The sequence below is a fragment of the Channa argus genome, chromosome 1 (genome assembly GCF_033026475.1).
Source record: "Channa argus isolate prfri chromosome 1, Channa argus male v1.0, whole genome shotgun sequence".
Lineage (NCBI taxonomy): Eukaryota > Metazoa > Chordata > Actinopteri > Anabantiformes > Channidae > Channa > Channa argus.
Genome location: NC_090197.1, coordinates 21,864 through 39,310, shown reverse-complemented (window position 1 = coordinate 39,310; position 17,447 = coordinate 21,864). Strand labels below are relative to the sequence as shown.

The 17,447-nt window shown below is 45.4% G+C and overlaps 2 non-coding genes across 2 annotated transcripts; both read right to left on the bottom strand.

Annotated features, from left to right (window-relative positions):
* Window positions 1-3,639: 3,639 nt before the first annotated feature.
* Window positions 3,640-3,721, bottom strand: trnas-gcu (transfer RNA serine (anticodon GCU)). Its single transcript has one exon. It is a non-coding gene; the product is annotated as a tRNA-Ser (tRNA).
* A 10,160-nt stretch (window positions 3,722-13,881) lies between these two features.
* On the bottom strand, window positions 13,882-13,963 carry trnas-gcu (transfer RNA serine (anticodon GCU)). The gene has a single exon. It is a non-coding gene; the product is annotated as a tRNA-Ser (tRNA).
* Between the last annotated feature and the right edge of the window lie 3,484 nt (window positions 13,964-17,447).

Below are 17,447 nucleotides of genomic sequence, written 5' to 3'. Positions count from 1 at the left end.
CTTGGAATACACACCTTATTATACAGCCTATCTGCAGCCTATCAAGGAAGCTCTTCCAAAGCTGCTTGTCCAGTGGGCTTAATCACCTGCACTCATATGTCAACAGTCTGATTTCTGCATCAACTGTCACACTCGAGTTCTCTGCACAAAACAGTATTTGGTTTACCATTGGATGTTGTAAGTCCAGCAGAAGGTTTTATCTTTGTTTGTCTAAAAACACTTTAATCTGACATGCGACAAGGATGGGATTCAAACCCACGCGTGCAGAGCACAATAGATTAGCAGTCCATCGCCTTAACCACTCGGCCACCTCGTCAACTAAGCAAGGAAGGGCGACGAGACTTTGATCAGCAAAGACAGACCTACAGGATTGCTAGGTCACCTCGCAGGGTTTAATAAGAACACCTAGAATATCTCCTCTCTGAATTTAATATCCAAGTACCTTTGCAAGGGAATTAGCTTAAATGGTAAAGCACTAGCTTTGTATGCAAGAAGTAGTGGGATCAATACACACATTCTCCAAATGCCTCATGCCTCCCCTGACCTCGTCAAGGTGACGCGCAATCCTTTATCATACAGGTGATGCACATCTGAGATGGCTTGTGAATATATCTTTAGATGGATACATAGGTTGGAGCTGCCAGGCAGGAGGTCTAGAGGAAGACCAAAGCGGAGATTTATGGATGTAGTAAGGGAGGACATGAAGTTAGTTGGTATGAGTGAAGAGGATGCAGAGGACAGGGTTAGATGGAGGCACATGATTCGCTGTGGCGATCCCTGAAAGGGAACAGCCGAAAGGAAAAAAAGAAGCACTTCTGAGATGGCCGACGAATGTCAATCCTGACAGTATTTCCATCCGTGTGTCTACACTCAAGCACAAGAACAGACTGCAGCCTATCAAGGAAGATTGTAGCCAACTCTTCTAAGGCTGCAATTAAACACTTTGGAGATTCTCTTTGGCAAAAAGGTGCACTCCATTAGCACCAAATCCTCATGCCACACCAACTGTTTGTTCCCTCCGACTGCTTCTGGCCTTGTCAACAAGGTCCGTGACTGTCACGTATTCGGGCTCCACAATCTACAAACACAGAGGACATAAGGGGTGGATATTGAGAGTTTGTCCGGTACGCTGTGAACACAGGGAGGAAAAAAAGCTTGCAGGGGAATTAGCTCAAATGGTAGAGCGCTTGCTTAGCATGTAAGAGGTAGTGGGATCGATGCCCACATTCTCCACAATCCTTTGATTTCCTTTTTCCCATAAATGGATGAAACTGTTAAAAAGTTTCAGCCTCCATATCCCACATGTGCAGATCACAATCAATTAGAATGGGAAATTGCCTGTCAGCAGTACAGCTAAAAAGGCGACCAGTTTGCTGTCTGATCAGCTAAACACATGGCAGCCAGTCAATGCATTTAGGCTTGTACACACAGTCAAAACGTTCTGCTGAAGTTCCAACCGAGTATCAGTGGGGGCGATCAGCCATTTCAGAAATTGCTGATTTCCTGGAACTTTTACACACTACCATATTCAGGGTTAACAGAGAATGGTTGGAAAAGAGAACACATCCAGTGAGTAGCAGTTTTGTGGGGGACTCTGCCTGCATGTGTCTCTACAGGCCTTGTATCTGTGGTGTCCTGTTCACTAGACGACATTAATGTGACACCTGAACCAAATTTTTTGTAGCCCCGGTGGGCAGAGCAGCTTGGAATACACACCTTATTATACAGCCTATCTGCAGCCTATCAAGGAAGCTCTTCCAAAGCTGCTTGTCCAGTGGGCTTAATCACCTGCACTCATATGTCAACAGTCTGATTTCTGCATCAACTGTCACACTCGAGTTCTCTGCACAAAACAGTATTTGGTTTACCATTGGATGTTGTAAGTCCAGCAGAAGGTTTTATCTGTGTTTGTCTAAAAACACTTTAATCTGACATGCGACAAGGATGGGCTTCAAACCCACGCGTGCAGAGCACAATAGATTAGCAGTCCATCGCCTTAACCACTCGGCCACCTCGTCAACTAAGCAAGGAAGGGCGACGAGACTTTGATCAGCAAAGACAGACCTACAGGCTTGCTAGGTCACCTCGCAGGGTTTAATAAGAACACCTAGAATATCTCCTCTCTGAATTTAATATCCAAGTACCTTTGCAAGGGAATTAGCTTAAATGGTAAAGCACTAGCTTTGTATGCAAGAAGTAGTGGGATCAATACACACATTCTCCAAATGCCTCATGCCTCCCCTGACCTCGTCAAGGTGACGCGCAATCCTTTATCATACAGGTGATGCACATCTGAGATGGCTTGTGAATATATCTTTAGATGGATACATAGGTTGGAGCTGCCAGGCAGGAGGTCTAGAGGAAGACCAAAGCGGAGATTTATGGATGTAGTAAGGGAGGACATGAAGTTAGTTGGTATGAGTGAAGAGGATGCAGAGGACAGGGTTAGATGGAGGCACATGATTCGCAGTGGCGATCCCTGAAAGGGAACAGCCGAAAGGAAAAAAAGAAGCACTTCTGAAATGGCCGACGAATGTCAATCCTGACAGTATTTCCATCCGTGTGTCTACACTCAAGCACAAGAACAGACTGCAGCCTATCAAGGAAGATTGTAGCCAACTCTTCTAAGGCTGCAATTAAACACTTTGGAGATTCTCTTTGGCAAAAAGGTGCACTCCATTAGCACCAAATCCTCATGCCACACCAACTGTTTGTTCCCTCCGACTGCTTCTGGCCTTGTCAACAAGGTCCGTGACTGTCACGTATTCGGGCTCCACAATCTACAAACACAGAGGACATAAGGGGTGGATATTGAGAGTTTGTCCGGTACGCTGTGAACACAGGGAGGAAAAAAAGCTTGCAGGGGAATTAGCTCAAATGGTAGAGCGCTTGCTTAGCATGTAAGAGGTAGTGGGATCGATGCCCACATTCTCCACAATCCTTTGATTTCCTTTTTCCCCATAAATGGATGAAACTGTTAAAAAGTTTCAGCCTCAATATCCCACATGTGCAGATTACAATCAATTAGAATGGGAAATTGCCTGTCAGCAGTACAGCTAAAAAGGCGACCAGTTTGCCGTCTGATCAGCTAAACACATGGCAGCCAGTCAATGCATTTAGGCTTGTACACACAGTCAAAACGTTCTGCTGAAGTTCCAACCGAGTATCAGTGGGGGCGATCAGCCATTTCAGAAATTGCTGATTTCCTGGAACTTTTACACACTACCATATTTAGGGTTAACAGAGAATGGTTGGAAAAGAGAACATATCCAGTGAGTAGCAGTTTTGTGGGGGACTCTGCCTGCATGTGTCTCTACAGGCCTTGTATCTGTGGTGTCCTGTTCACTAGACAACATTAATGTGACACCTGAACCAAATGTTTTGTAGCCCCGGTGGGCAGAGCAGCATGGAATACACACCTTATTATACAGCCTATCTGCAGCATATCAAGGAAGCTCTTCCAAAGCTGCTTGTCCAGTGAGCTTAATCACCTGCATTCACATGTCAACAGTCTGATTTCTACATCAACTGTCACACTCGAGTTCTCTGCACAAAACAGTATTTGGTTTACCATTGGATGTTGTAAGTCCAGCAGAAGGTTTTATCTGTGTTTGTCTAAAAACACTTTAATCTGACATGCGACGAGGATGGGATTCGAACCCACGCGTGCAGAGCACAATAGATTAGCAGTCCATAGCCTTAACCACTCGGCCACCTCGTCAATTAAGCAAGGAAGGGCGACGAGACTTTGATCAGCAAAGACAGACCTACAGGATTTCTAGGTCACCTCGCAGGGTTTAATAAGAACACCTAGAATATCTCCTCTCTGAATTTAATTTCCAAGTACCTTTGCAAGGGAATTAGCTTAAATGGTAAAGCACTAGCTTTGTATGCAAGAAGTACTGGGATCAATACCCACATTCTCCAAATGCCTCATGCCTCCCCTGACCTCGTCAAGGTGACGCGCAATCCTTTATCATACAGGCGATGCACTTCTGAGATGGCTTGTGAATATATCTTTAGATGGATACATAGGTTGGAGCTGCAAGGCAGGAGGTCTAGAGGAAGACCAAAGCGGAGATTTATGGATGTAGTAAGGGAGGACATGAAGTTAGTTGGTATGAGTGAAGAGGATGCAGAGGACAGGGTTAGATGGAGGCACATGATTCGCTGTGGCGACCCCTGAAAGGGAACAGCCGAAAGGAAAAGAAGAAGCACTTCTGAGATGGCCGACGAATGTCAATCCTGACAGAATTTCCATCCGTGTGTCTACACTCAAGCACAAGAACAGACTGCGGCCTATCAAGGAAGATTGTAGCCAACTCTTCTAAGGCTGCAATTAAACACTTTGGAGATTCTCTTTGGCCAAAAGGTGCACTCCATTAGCACCAAAACCTCATGCCACACCAACTGTTTGTTCCCTCCGACTGCTTCTGGCCTTGTCAACAAGGCCCGTGACTGTCAAGTATTCGGGCTCCACAATCTACAAACACAGAGGACATAAGGGGTGGATATTGAGAGTTTGTCCGGTACGCTGTGAACACAGGGAGGAAAAAAAGCTTGCAGGGGAATTAGCTCAAATGGTAGAGCGCTTGCTTAGCATGTAAGAGGTAGTGGGATCGATGCCCACATTCTCCACAATCCTTTGATTTCCTTTTTCCCATAAATGGATGAAACTGTTAAAAAGTTTCAGCCTCCATATCCCACATGTGCAGATCACAATCAATTAGAATGGGAAATTGCCTGTCAGCAGTACAGCTAAAAAGGCGACCAGTTTGCCGTCTGATCAGCTAAACACATGTCAGCCAGTCCATGCATTTAGGCTTGTACACACAGTCAAAACGTTCTGCTGAAGTTCCAACCGAGTATCAGTGGGGGCGATCAGCCATTTCAGAAATTGCTGATTTCCTGGAACTTTTACACACTACCATATTCAGGGTTAACAGAGAATGGTTGGAAAAGAGAACATATCCAGTGAGTAGCAGTTTTGTGGGGGACTCTGCCTGCATGTGTCTCTACAGGCCTTGTATCTGTGGTGTCCTGTTCACTAGACGACATTAATGTGACACCTGAACCAAATTTTTTGTAGCCCCGGTGGGCAGAGCAGCTTGGAATACACACCTTATTATACAGCCTATCTGCAGCCTATCAAGGAAGCTCTTCCAAAGCTGCTTGTCCAGTGGGCTTAATCACCTGCACTCATATGTCAACAGTCTGATTTCTGCATCAACTGTCACACTCGAGTTCTCTGCACAAAACAGTATTTGGTTTACCATTGGATGTTGTAAGTCCAGCAGAAGGTTTTATCTTTGTTTGTCTAAAAACACTTTAATCTGACATGCGACGAGGATGGGATTCAAACCCACGCGTGCAGAGAACAATAGATTAGCAGTCCATCGCCTTAACCACTCGGCCACCTTGTCAACTAAGCAAGGAAGGGCGACGAGACTTTGATCAGCAAAGACAGACCTACAGGATTGCTAGGTCACCTCGCAGGGTTTAATAAGAACACCTAGAATATCTCCTCTCTGAATTTAATATCCAAGTACCTTTGCAAGGGAATTAGCTTAAATGGTAAAGCACTAGCTTTGTATGCAAGAAGTAGTGGGATCAATATACACATTCTCCAAATGCCTCATGCCTCCCCTGACCTCGTCAAGGTGACGCGCAATCCTTTATCATACAGGTGATGCACATCTGAGATGGCTTGTGAATATATCTTTAGATGGATACATAGGTTGGAGCTGCCAGGCAGGAGGTCTAGAGGAAGACCAAAGCGGAGATTTATGGATGTAGTAAGGGAGGACATGAAGTTAGTTGGTATGAGTGAAGAGGATGCAGAGGACAGGGTTAGATGGAGGCACATGATTCGCTGTGGCGACCCCTGAAAGGGAACAGCCGAAAGGAAAAGAAGAAGCACTTCTGAGATGGCCGACGAATGTCAATCCTGACAGAATTTCCATCCGTGTGTCTACACTCAAGCACAAGAACAGACTGCGGCCTATCAAGGAAGATTGTAGCCAACTCTTCTAAGGCTGCAATTAAACACTTTGGAGATTCTCTTTGGCCAAAAGGTGCACTCCATTAGCACCAAAACCTCATGCCACACCAACTGTTTGTTCCCTCCGACTGCTTCTGGCCTTGTCAACAAGGCCCGTGACTGTCAAGTATTCGGGCTCCACAATCTACAAACACAGAGGACATAAGGGGTGGATATTGAGAGTTTGTCCGGTACGCTGTGAACACAGGGAGGAAAAAAAGCTTGCAGGGGAATTAGCTCAAATGGTAGAGCGCTTGCTTAGCATGTAAGAGGTAGTGGGATCGATGCCCACATTCTCCACAATCCTTTGATTTCCTTTTTCCCATAAATGGATGAAACTGTTAAAAAGTTTCAGCCTCCATATCCCACATGTGCAGATCACAATCAATTAGAATGGGAAATTGCCTGTCAGCAGTACAGCTAAAAAGGCGACCAGTTTGCCGTCTGATCAGCTAAACACATGTCAGCCAGTCCATGCATTTAGGCTTGTACACACAGTCAAAACGTTCTGCTGAAGTTCCAACCGAGTATCAGTGGGGGCGATCAGCCATTTCAGAAATTGCTGATTTCCTGGAACTTTTACACACTGCCATATTCAGGGTTAACAGAGAATGGTTGGAAAAGAGAACATATCCAGTGAGTAGCAGTTTTGTAGGGGACTCTGCCTGCATGTGTCTCTACAGGCCTTGTATCTGTGGTGTCCTGTTCACTAGACGACATTAATGTGACACCTGAACCAAATTTTTTGTAGCCCCGGTGGGCAGAGCAGCTTGGAATACACACCTTATTATACAGCCTATCTGCAGCCTATCAAGGAAGCTCTTCCAAAGCTGCTTGTCCAGTGGGCTTAATCACCTGCACTCATATGTCAACAGTCTGATTTCTGCATCAACTGTCACACTCGAGTTCTCTGCACAAAACAGTATTTGGTTTACCATTGGATGTTGTAAGTCCAGCAGAAGGTTTTATCTTTGTTTGTCTAAAAACACTTTAATCTGACATGCGACAAGGATGGGATTCAAACCCACGCGTGCAGAGCACAATAGATTAGCAGTCCATCGCCTTAACCACTCGGCCACCTCGTCAACTAAGCAAGGAAGGGCGACGAGACTTTGATCAGCAAAGACAGACCTACAGGATTGCTAGGTCACCTCGCAGGGTTTAATAAGAACACCTAGAATATCTCCTCTCTGAATTTAATATCCAAGTACCTTTGCAAGGGAATTAGCTTAAATGGTAAAGCACTAGCTTTGTATGCAAGAAGTAGTGGGATCAATACACACATTCTCCAAATGCCTCATGCCTCCCCTGACCTCGTCAAGGTGACGCGCAATCCTTTATCATACAGGTGATGCACATCTGAGATGGCTTGTGAATATATCTTTAGATGGATACATAGGTTGGAGCTGCCAGGCAGGAGGTCTAGAGGAAGACCAAAGCGGAGATTTATGGATGTAGTAAGGGAGGACATGAAGTTAGTTGGTATGAGTGAAGAGGATGCAGAGGACAGGGTTAGATGGAGGCACATGATTCGCTGTGGCGATCCCTGAAAGGGAACAGCCGAAAGCAAAAAAAGAAGCACTTCTGAGATGGCCGACGAATGTCAATCCTGACAGTATTTCCATCCGTGTGTCTACACTCAAGCACAAGAACAGACTGCAGCCTATCAAGGAAGATTGTAGCCAACTCTTCTAAGGCTGCAATTAAACACTTTGGAGATTCTCTTTGGCAAAAAGGTGCACTCCATTAGCACCAAATCCTCATGCCACACCAACTGTTTGTTCCCTCCGACTGCTTCTGGCCTTGTCAACAAGGTCCGTGACTGTCACGTATTCGGGCTCCACAATCTACAAACACAGAGGACATAAGGGGTGGATATTGAGAGTTTGTCCGGTACGCTGTGAACACAGGGAGGAAAAAAAGCTTGCAGGGGAATTAGCTCAAATGGTAGAGCGCTTGCTTAGCATGTAAGAGGTAGTGGGATCGATGCCCACATTCTCCACAATCCTTTGATTTCCTTTTTCCCATAAATGGATGAAACTGTTAAAAAGTTTCAGCCTCCATATCCCACATGTGCAGATCACAATCAATTAGAATGGGAAATTGCCTGTCAGCAGTACAGCTAAAAAGGCGACCAGTTTGCTGTCTGATCAGCTAAACACATGGCAGCCAGTCAATGCATTTAGGCTTGTACACACAGTCAAAACGTTCTGCTGAAGTTCCAACCGAGTATCAGTGGGGGCGATCAGCCATTTCAGAAATTGCTGATTTCCTGGAACTTTTACACACTACCATATTCAGGGTTAACAGAGAATGGTTGGAAAAGAGAACACATCCAGTGAGTAGCAGTTTTGTGGGGGACTCTGCCTGCATGTGTCTCTACAGGCCTTGTATCTGTGGTGTCCTGTTCACTAGACGACATTAATGTGACACCTGAACCAAATTTTTTGTAGCCCCGGTGGGCAGAGCAGCTTGGAATACACACCTTATTATACAGCCTATCTGCAGCCTATCAAGGAAGCTCTTCCAAAGCTGCTTGTCCAGTGGGCTTAATCACCTGCACTCATATGTCAACAGTCTGATTTCTGCATCAACTGTCACACTCGAGTTCTCTGCACAAAACAGTATTTGGTTTACCATTGGATGTTGTAAGTCCAGCAGAAGGTTTTATCTGTGTTTGTCTAAAAACACTTTAATCTGACATGCGACAAGGATGGGCTTCAAACCCACGCGTGCAGAGCACAATAGATTAGCAGTCCATCGCCTTAACCACTCGGCCACCTCGTCAACTAAGCAAGGAAGGGCGACGAGACTTTGATCAGCAAAGACAGACCTACAGGATTGCTAGGTCACCTCGCAGGGTTTAATAAGAACACCTAGAATATCTCCTCTCTGAATTTAATATCCAAGTACCTTTGCAAGGGAATTAGCTTAAATGGTAAAGCACTAGCTTTGTATGCAAGAAGTAGTGGGATCAATACACACATTCTCCAAATGCCTCATGCCTCCCCTGACCTCGTCAAGGTGACGCGCAATCCTTTATCATACAGGTGATGCACATCTGAGATGGCTTGTGAATATATCTTTAGATGGATACATAGGTTGGAGCTGCCAGGCAGGAGGTCTAGAGGAAGACCAAAGCGGAGATTTATGGATGTAGTAAGGGAGGACATGAAGTTAGTTGGTATGAGTGAAGAGGATGCAGAGGACAGGGTTAGATGGAGGCACATGATTCGCAGTGGCGATCCCTGAAAGGGAACAGCCGAAAGGAAAAAAAGAAGCACTTCTGAAATGGCCGACGAATGTCAATCCTGACAGTATTTCCATCCGTGTGTCTACACTCAAGCACAAGAACAGACTGCAGCCTATCAAGGAAGATTGTAGCCAACTCTTCTAAGGCTGCAATTAAACACTTTGGAGATTCTCTTTGGCAAAAAGGTGCACTCCATTAGCACCAAATCCTCATGCCACACCAACTGTTTGTTCCCTCCGACTGCTTCTGGCCTTGTCAACAAGGTCCGTGACTGTCACGTATTCGGGCTCCACAATCTACAAACACAGAGGACATAAGGGGTGGATATTGAGAGTTTGTCCGGTACGCTGTGAACACAGGGAGGAAAAAAAGCTTGCAGGGGAATTAGCTCAAATGGTAGAGCGCTTGCTTAGCATGTAAGAGGTAGTGGGATCGATGCCCACATTCTCCACAATCCTTTGATTTCCTTTTTCCCCATAAATGGATGAAACTGTTAAAAAGTTTCAGCCTCCATATCCCACATGTGCAGATCACAATCAATTAGAATGGGAAATTGCCTGTCAGCAGTACAGCTAAAAAGGCGACCAGTTTGCCGTCTGATCAGCTAAACACATGGCAGCCAGTCAATGCATTTAGGCTTGTACACACAGTCAAAACGTTCTGCTGAAGTTCCAACCGAGTATCAGTGGGGGCGATCAGCCATTTCAGAAATTGCTGATTTCCTGGAACTTTTACACACTACCATATTCAGGGTTAACAGAGAATGGTTGGAAAAGAGAACATATCCAGTGAGTAGCAGTTTTGTGGGGGACTCTGCCTGCATGTGTCTCTACAGGCCTTGTATCTGTGGTGTCCTGTTCACTAGACGACATTAATGTGACACCTGAACCAAATTTTTTGTAGCCCCGGTGGGCAGAGCAGCTTGGAATACACACCTTATTATACAGCCTATCTGCAGCCTATCAAGGAAGCTCTTCCAAAGCTGCTTGTCCAGTGGGCTTAATCACCTGCACTCGTATGTCAACAGTCTGATTTCTGCATCAACTGTCACACTCGAGTTCTCTGCACAAAACAGTATTTGGTTTACCATTGGATGTTGTAAGTCCAGCAGAAGGTTTTATCTGTGTTTGTCTAAAAACACTTTAATCTGACATGCGACGAGGATGGGCTTCAAACCCACGCGTGCAGAGCACAATAGATTAGCAGTCCATTGCCTTAACCACTCGGCCACCTCGTCAATTAAGCAAGGAAGGGCGACGAGACTTTGATCAGCAAAGACAGACCTACAGGATTGCTAGGTCACCTCGCAGGGTTTAATAAGAACACCTAGAATATCTCCTCTCTGAATTTAATATCCAAGTACCTTTGCAAGGGAATTAGCTTAAATGGTAAAGCACTAGCTTTGTATGCAAGAAGTAGTGGGATCAATACACACATTCTCCAAATGCCTCATGCCTCCCCTGACCTCGTCAAGGTGACGCGCAATCCTTTATCATACAGGTGATGCACATCTGAGATGGCTTGTGAATATATCTTTAGATGGATACATAGGTTGGAGCTGCCAGGCAGGAGGTCTAGAGGAAGACCAAAGCGGAGATTTATGGATGTAGTAAGGGAGGACATGAAGTTAGTTGGTATGAGTGAAGAGGATGCAGAGGACAGGGTTAGATGGAGGCACATGATTCGCTGTGGCGATCCCTGAAAGGGAACAGCCGAAAGGAAAAAAAGAAGCACTTCTGAGATGGCCGACGAATGTCAATCCTGACAGTATTTCCATCCGTGTGTCTACACTCAAGCACAAGAACAGACTGCAGCCTATCAAGGAAGATTGTAGCCAACTCTTCTAAGGCTGCAATTAAACACTTTGGAGATTCTCTTTGGCAAAAAGGTGCACTCCATTAGCACCAAATCCTCATGCCACACCAACTGTTTGTTCCCTCCGACTGCTTCTGGCCTTGTCAACAAGGTCCGTGACTGTCACGTATTCGGGCTCCACAATCTACAAACACAGAGGACATAAGGGGTGGATATTGAGAGTTTGTCCGGTACGTTTGCAAATTCTGCCCTGTGAACACAGGGAGGAAAAAAAGCTTGCAGGGGAATTAGCTCAGATGGTAGAGCACTTGCTTAGCATGCAAGAGGTAGTGGGATTGATGCCCACATTCTCCACAATCGTTTGATTTCCTTTTTCCATAAATGGATGAAACTGTTAAAAAGTTTCAGCCTCCATATCCCACATGTGCAGATCACAATCAATTAGAATGGGAAATTGCCTGTCAGCAGTACAGCTAAAAAGGCGACCAGTTTGCCGTCTGATCAGCTAAACACATGGCAGCCAGTCAATGCATTTAGGTTTGTACACACAGTCAAAACGTTCTGCTGAAGTTCCAACCGAGTATCAGTGGGGGCGAACAACCATTTCAGAAATTGTTGATTTCCTGGAACTTTTACACACTACCATATTTAGGGTTAACAGAGAATGGTTGGAAAAGAGAACATATCCAGTGAGTAGCAGTTTTGTGGGGGACTCTGCCTGCATGTGTCTCCACAGGCCTTGTATCTGTGGTGTCCTGTTCACTAGACGACATTAATGTGACACCTGAACCAAATGTTTTGTAGCCCCGGTGGGCAGAGCAGCATGGAATACACACCTTATTATACAGCCTATCTGCAGCCTATCAAGGAAGCTCTTCCAAAGCTGCTTGTCCAGTGGGCTTAATCACCTGCACTCACATGTCAACAGTCTGATTTCTGCATCAACTGTCACACTCGAGTTCTTTGCACAAAACAGTATTTGGTTTACCATTGGATGTTGTAAGTCCAGCAGAAGGTTTTATCTGTGTTTGTCTAAAAACACTTTAATCTGACATGCGAAGAGGATGGGATTCGCACCCACGCGTGCAGAGCACAATGGATTAGCAGTCCATCGCCTTAACCACTCGGCCACCTCGTCAATTAAGCAAGGAAGGGCGACGAGACTTTGATCAGCAAAGACAGACCTAAAGGATTTCTAGGTCACCTCGCAGGGTTTATTAAGAACACGTAGAATATCTCCTCTCTGAATTTAATATCCAAGTACCTTTGCAAGGGAATTAGCTTAAATGGTAAAGCACTAGCTTTGTATGCAAGAAGTACTGGGATCAATACCCACATTCTCCAAATGCCTCATGCCTCCCCTGACCTCGTCAAGGTGACGCGCAATCCTTTATCATACAGGCGATGCACTTCTGAGATGGCTTGTGAATATATCTTTAGATGGATACATAGGTTGGAGCTGTAAGGCAGGAGGTCTAGAGGAAGACCAAAGCGGAGATTTATGGATGTAGTAAGGGAGGACATGAAGTTAGTTGGTATGAGTGAAGAGGATGCAGAGGACAGGGTTAGATGGAGGCACATGATTCGCTGTGGCGACCCCTGAAAGGGAACAGCCGAAAGGAAAAGAAGAAGCACTTCTGAGATGGCCGACGAATGTCAATCCTGACAGAATTTCCATCCGTGTGTCTACACTCAAGCACAAGAACAGACTGCGGCCTATCAAGGAAGATTGTAGCCAACTCTTCTAAGGCTGCAATTAAACACTTTGGAGATTCTCTTTGGCCAAAAGGTGCACTCCATTAGCACCAAAACCTCATGCCACACCAACTGTTTGTTCCCTCCGACTGCTTCTGGCCTTGTCAACAAGGCCCGTGACTGTCAAGTATTCGGGCTCCACAATCTACAAACACAGAGGACATAAGGGGTGGATATTGAGAGTTTGTCCGGTACGTTTGCAAATTCTGCCCTGTGAACACAGGGAGGAAAAAAAGCTTGCAGGGGAATTAGCTCAGATAGTAGAGTGCTTGCTTAGCATGCAAGAGGTAGTGGGATTGATGCCCACATTCTCCACAAACGTTTGATTTCATTTTTCCCATAAATGGATGAAACTGTTAAAAAGTTTCAGCCTCCATATCCCACATGTGCAGATCACAATCAATTAGAATGGGAAATTGCCTGTCAGCAGTACAGCTAAAAAGGCGACCAGTTTGCTGTCTGATCAGCTAAACACATGGCAGCCAGTCAATGCATTTAGGCTTGTACACACAGTCAAAACGTTCTGCTGAAGTTCCAATCGAGTATCAGTGGGGGCGATCAGCCATTTCAGAAATTGCTGATTTCCTGGAACTTTTACACACTACCAAATTTAGGTTTAACAGAGAATGTTTGGAAAAGAGAACATATCCACTGAGTAGCAGTTTTGTGTGGGACCCTGCCTGCATGTGTCTCCACAGGCCTTGTATCTGTGGTGTCCTGTTCACTAGACGACATTAATGTGACACCTGAACCAAATGTTTTGTAGCCCCGGTGGGCAGAGCAGCATGGAATACACACCTTATTATACAGCCTATCTGCAGCCTATCAAGGAAGCTCTTCCAAAGCTGCTTGTCCAGTGAGCTTAATCACCTGCACTCACATGTCAACAGTCTGATTTCTGCATCAACTGTCACACTCGAGTTCTCTGCACAAAACAGTATTTGGTTTACCATTGGATGTTGTAAGTCCAGCAGAAGGTTTTATCTGTGTTTGTCTAAAACCACTTTAATCTGACATGCGACGAGGATGGGATTCCAACCCATGCGTGCAGAGCACAATGGATTAGCAGTCCATCGCCTTAACCACTCGGCCACCTCGTCAATTAAGCAAGGAAGGGCGACGAGACTTTGATCAGCAAAGACAGACCTACAGGATTTCTAGGTCACCTCGCAGGGTTTAATAAGAACACCTAGAATATCTCCTCTCTGAATTTAATATCCAAGTACCTTTGCAAGGGAATTAGCTTAAATGGTAAAGCACTAGCTTTGTATGCAAGAAGTAGTGGGATCAATACCCACATTCTCCAAATGCCTCATGCCTACCCTGACCTCGTCAAGGTGACGCGCAATCCTTTATCATACAGGCGATGCACTTCTGAGATGGCTTGTGAATATATCTTTAGATGGATACATAGGTTGGAGCTGCCAGGCAGGAGGTCTAGAGGAAGACCAAAGCGGAGATTTATGGATGTAGTAAGGGAGGACATGAAGTTAGTTGGTATGAGTGAAGAGGATGCAGAGGACAGGGTTAGATGGAGGCACATGATTCGCTGTGGCGACCCCTGAAAGGGAACAGCCGAAAGGAAAAGAAGAAGCACTTCTGAGATGGCCGACGAATGTCAATCCTGACAGAATTTCCATCCGTGTGTCTACACTCAAGCACAAGAACAGACTGCGGCCTATCAAGGAAGATTGTAGCCAACTCTTCTAAGGCTGCAATTAAACACTTTGGAGATTCTCTTTGGCCAAAAGGTGCACTCCATTAGCACCAAAACCTCATGCCACACCAACTGTTTGTTCCCTCCGACTGCTTCTGGCCTTGTCAACAAGGCCCGTGACTGTCAAGTATTCGGGCTCCACAATCTACAAACACAGAGGACATAAGGGGTGGATATTGAGAGTTTGTCCGGTACGCTGTGAACACAGGGAGGAAAAAAAGCTTGCAGGGGAATTAGCTCAAATGGTAGAGTGCTTGCTTAGCATGTAAGAGGTAGTGGGATCGATGCCCACATTCTCCACAATCCTTTGATTTCCTTTTTCCCATAAATGGATGAAACTGTTAAAAAGTTTCAGCCTCCATATCCCACATGTGCAGATCACAATCAATTAGAATGGGAAATTGCCTGTCAGCAGTACAGCTAAAAAGGCGACCAGTTTGCCGTCTGATCAGCTAAACACATGTCAGCCAGTCCATGCATTTAGGCTTGTACACACAGTCAAAACGTTCTGCTGAAGTTCCAACCGAGTATCAGTGGGGGCGATCAGCCATTTCAGAAATTGCTGATTTCCTGGAACTTTTACACACTACCATATTCAGGGTTAACAGAGAATGGTTGGAAAAGAGAACATATCCAGTGAGTAGCAGTTTTGTGGGGGACTCTGCCTGCATGTGTCTCTACAGGCCTTGTATCTGTGGTGTCCTGTTCACTAGACGACATTAATGTGACACCTGAACCAAATTTTTTGTAGCCCCGGTGGGCAGAGCAGCTTGGAATACACACCTTATTATACAGCCTATCTGCAGCCTATCAAGGAAGCTCTTCCAAAGCTGCTTGTCCAGTGGGCTTAATCACCTGCACTCATATGTCAACAGTCTGATTTCTGCATCAACTGTCACACTCGAGTTCTCTGCACAAAACAGTATTTGGTTTACCATTGGATGTTGTAAGTCCAGCAGAAGGTTTTATCTTTGTTTGTCTAAAAACACTTTAATCTGACATGCGACGAGGATGGGATTCAAACCCACGCGTGCAGAGAACAATAGATTAGCAGTCCATCGCCTTAACCACTCGGCCACCTTGTCAACTAAGCAAGGAAGGGCGACGAGACTTTGATCAGCAAAGACAGACCTACAGGATTGCTAGGTCACCTCGCAGGGTTTAATAAGAACACCTAGAATATCTCCTCTCTGAATTTAATATCCAAGTACCTTTGCAAGGGAATTAGCTTAAATGGTAAAGCACTAGCTTTGTATGCAAGAAGTAGTGGGATCAATATACACATTCTCCAAATGCCTCATGCCTCCCCTGACCTCGTCAAGGTGACGCGCAATCCTTTATCATACAGGTGATGCACATCTGAGATGGCTTGTGAATATATCTTTAGATGGATACATAGGTTGGAGCTGCCAGGCAGGAGGTCTAGAGGAAGACCAAAGCGGAGATTTATGGATGTAGTAAGGGAGGACATGAAGTTAGTTGGTATGAGTGAAGAGGATGCAGAGGACAGGGTTAGATGGAGGCACATGATTCGCTGTGGCGACCCCTGAAAGGGAACAGCCGAAAGGAAAAGAAGAAGCACTTCTGAGATGGCCGACGAATGTCAATCCTGACAGAATTTCCATCCGTGTGTCTACACTCAAGCACAAGAACAGACTGCGGCCTATCAAGGAAGATTGTAGCCAACTCTTCTAAGGCTGCAATTAAACACTTTGGAGATTCTCTTTGGCCAAAAGGTGCACTCCATTAGCACCAAAACCTCATGCCACACCAACTGTTTGTTCCCTCCGACTGCTTCTGGCCTTGTCAACAAGGCCCGTGACTGTCAAGTATTCGGACTCCACAATCTACAAACACAGAGGACATAAGGGGTGGATATTGAGAGTTTGTCCGGTACGCTGTGAACACAGGGAGGAAAAAAAGCTTGCAGGGGAATTAGCTCAAATGGTAGAGCGCTTGCTTAGCATGTAAGAGGTAGTGGGATTGATGCCCACATTCTCCACAATCCTTTGATTTCCTTTTTCCCATAAATGGATGAAACTGTTAAAAAGTTTCAGCCTCCATATCCCACATGTGCAGATCACAATCAATTAGAATGGGAAATTGCCTGTCAGCAGTACAGCTAAAAAGGCGACCAGTTTGCCGTCTGATCAGCTAAACACATGTCAGCCAGTCCATGCATTTAGGCTTGTACACACAGTCAAAACGTTCTGCTGAAGTTCCAACCGAGTATCAGTGGGGGCGATCAGCCATTTCAGAAATTGCTGATTTCCTGGAACTTTTACACACTACCATATTCAGGGTTAACAGAGAATGGTTGGAAAAGAGAACATATCCAGTGAGTAGCAGTTTTGTAGGGGACTCTGCCTGCATGTGTCTCTACAGGCCTTGTATCTGTGGTGTCCTGTTCACTAGACGACATTAATGTGACACCTGAACCAAATTTTTTGTAGCCCCGGTGGGCAGAGCAGCTTGGAATACACACCTTATTATACAGCCTATCTGCAGCCTATCAAGGAAGCTCTTCCAAAGCTGCTTGTCCAGTGGGCTTAATCACCTGCACTCATATGTCAACAGTCTGATTTCTGCATCAACTGTCACACTCGAGTTCTCTGCACAAAACAGTATTTGGTTTACCATTGGATGTTGTAAGTCCAGCAGAAGGTTTTATCTTTGTTTGTCTAAAAACACTTTAATCTGACATGCTACAAGGATGGGATTCAAACCCACGCGTGCAGAGCACAATAGATTAGCAGTCCATCGCCTTAACCACTCGGCCACCTCGTCAACTAAGCAAGGAAGGGCGACGAGACTTTGATCAGCAAAGACAGACCTACAGGATTGCTAGGTCACCTCGCAGGGTTTAA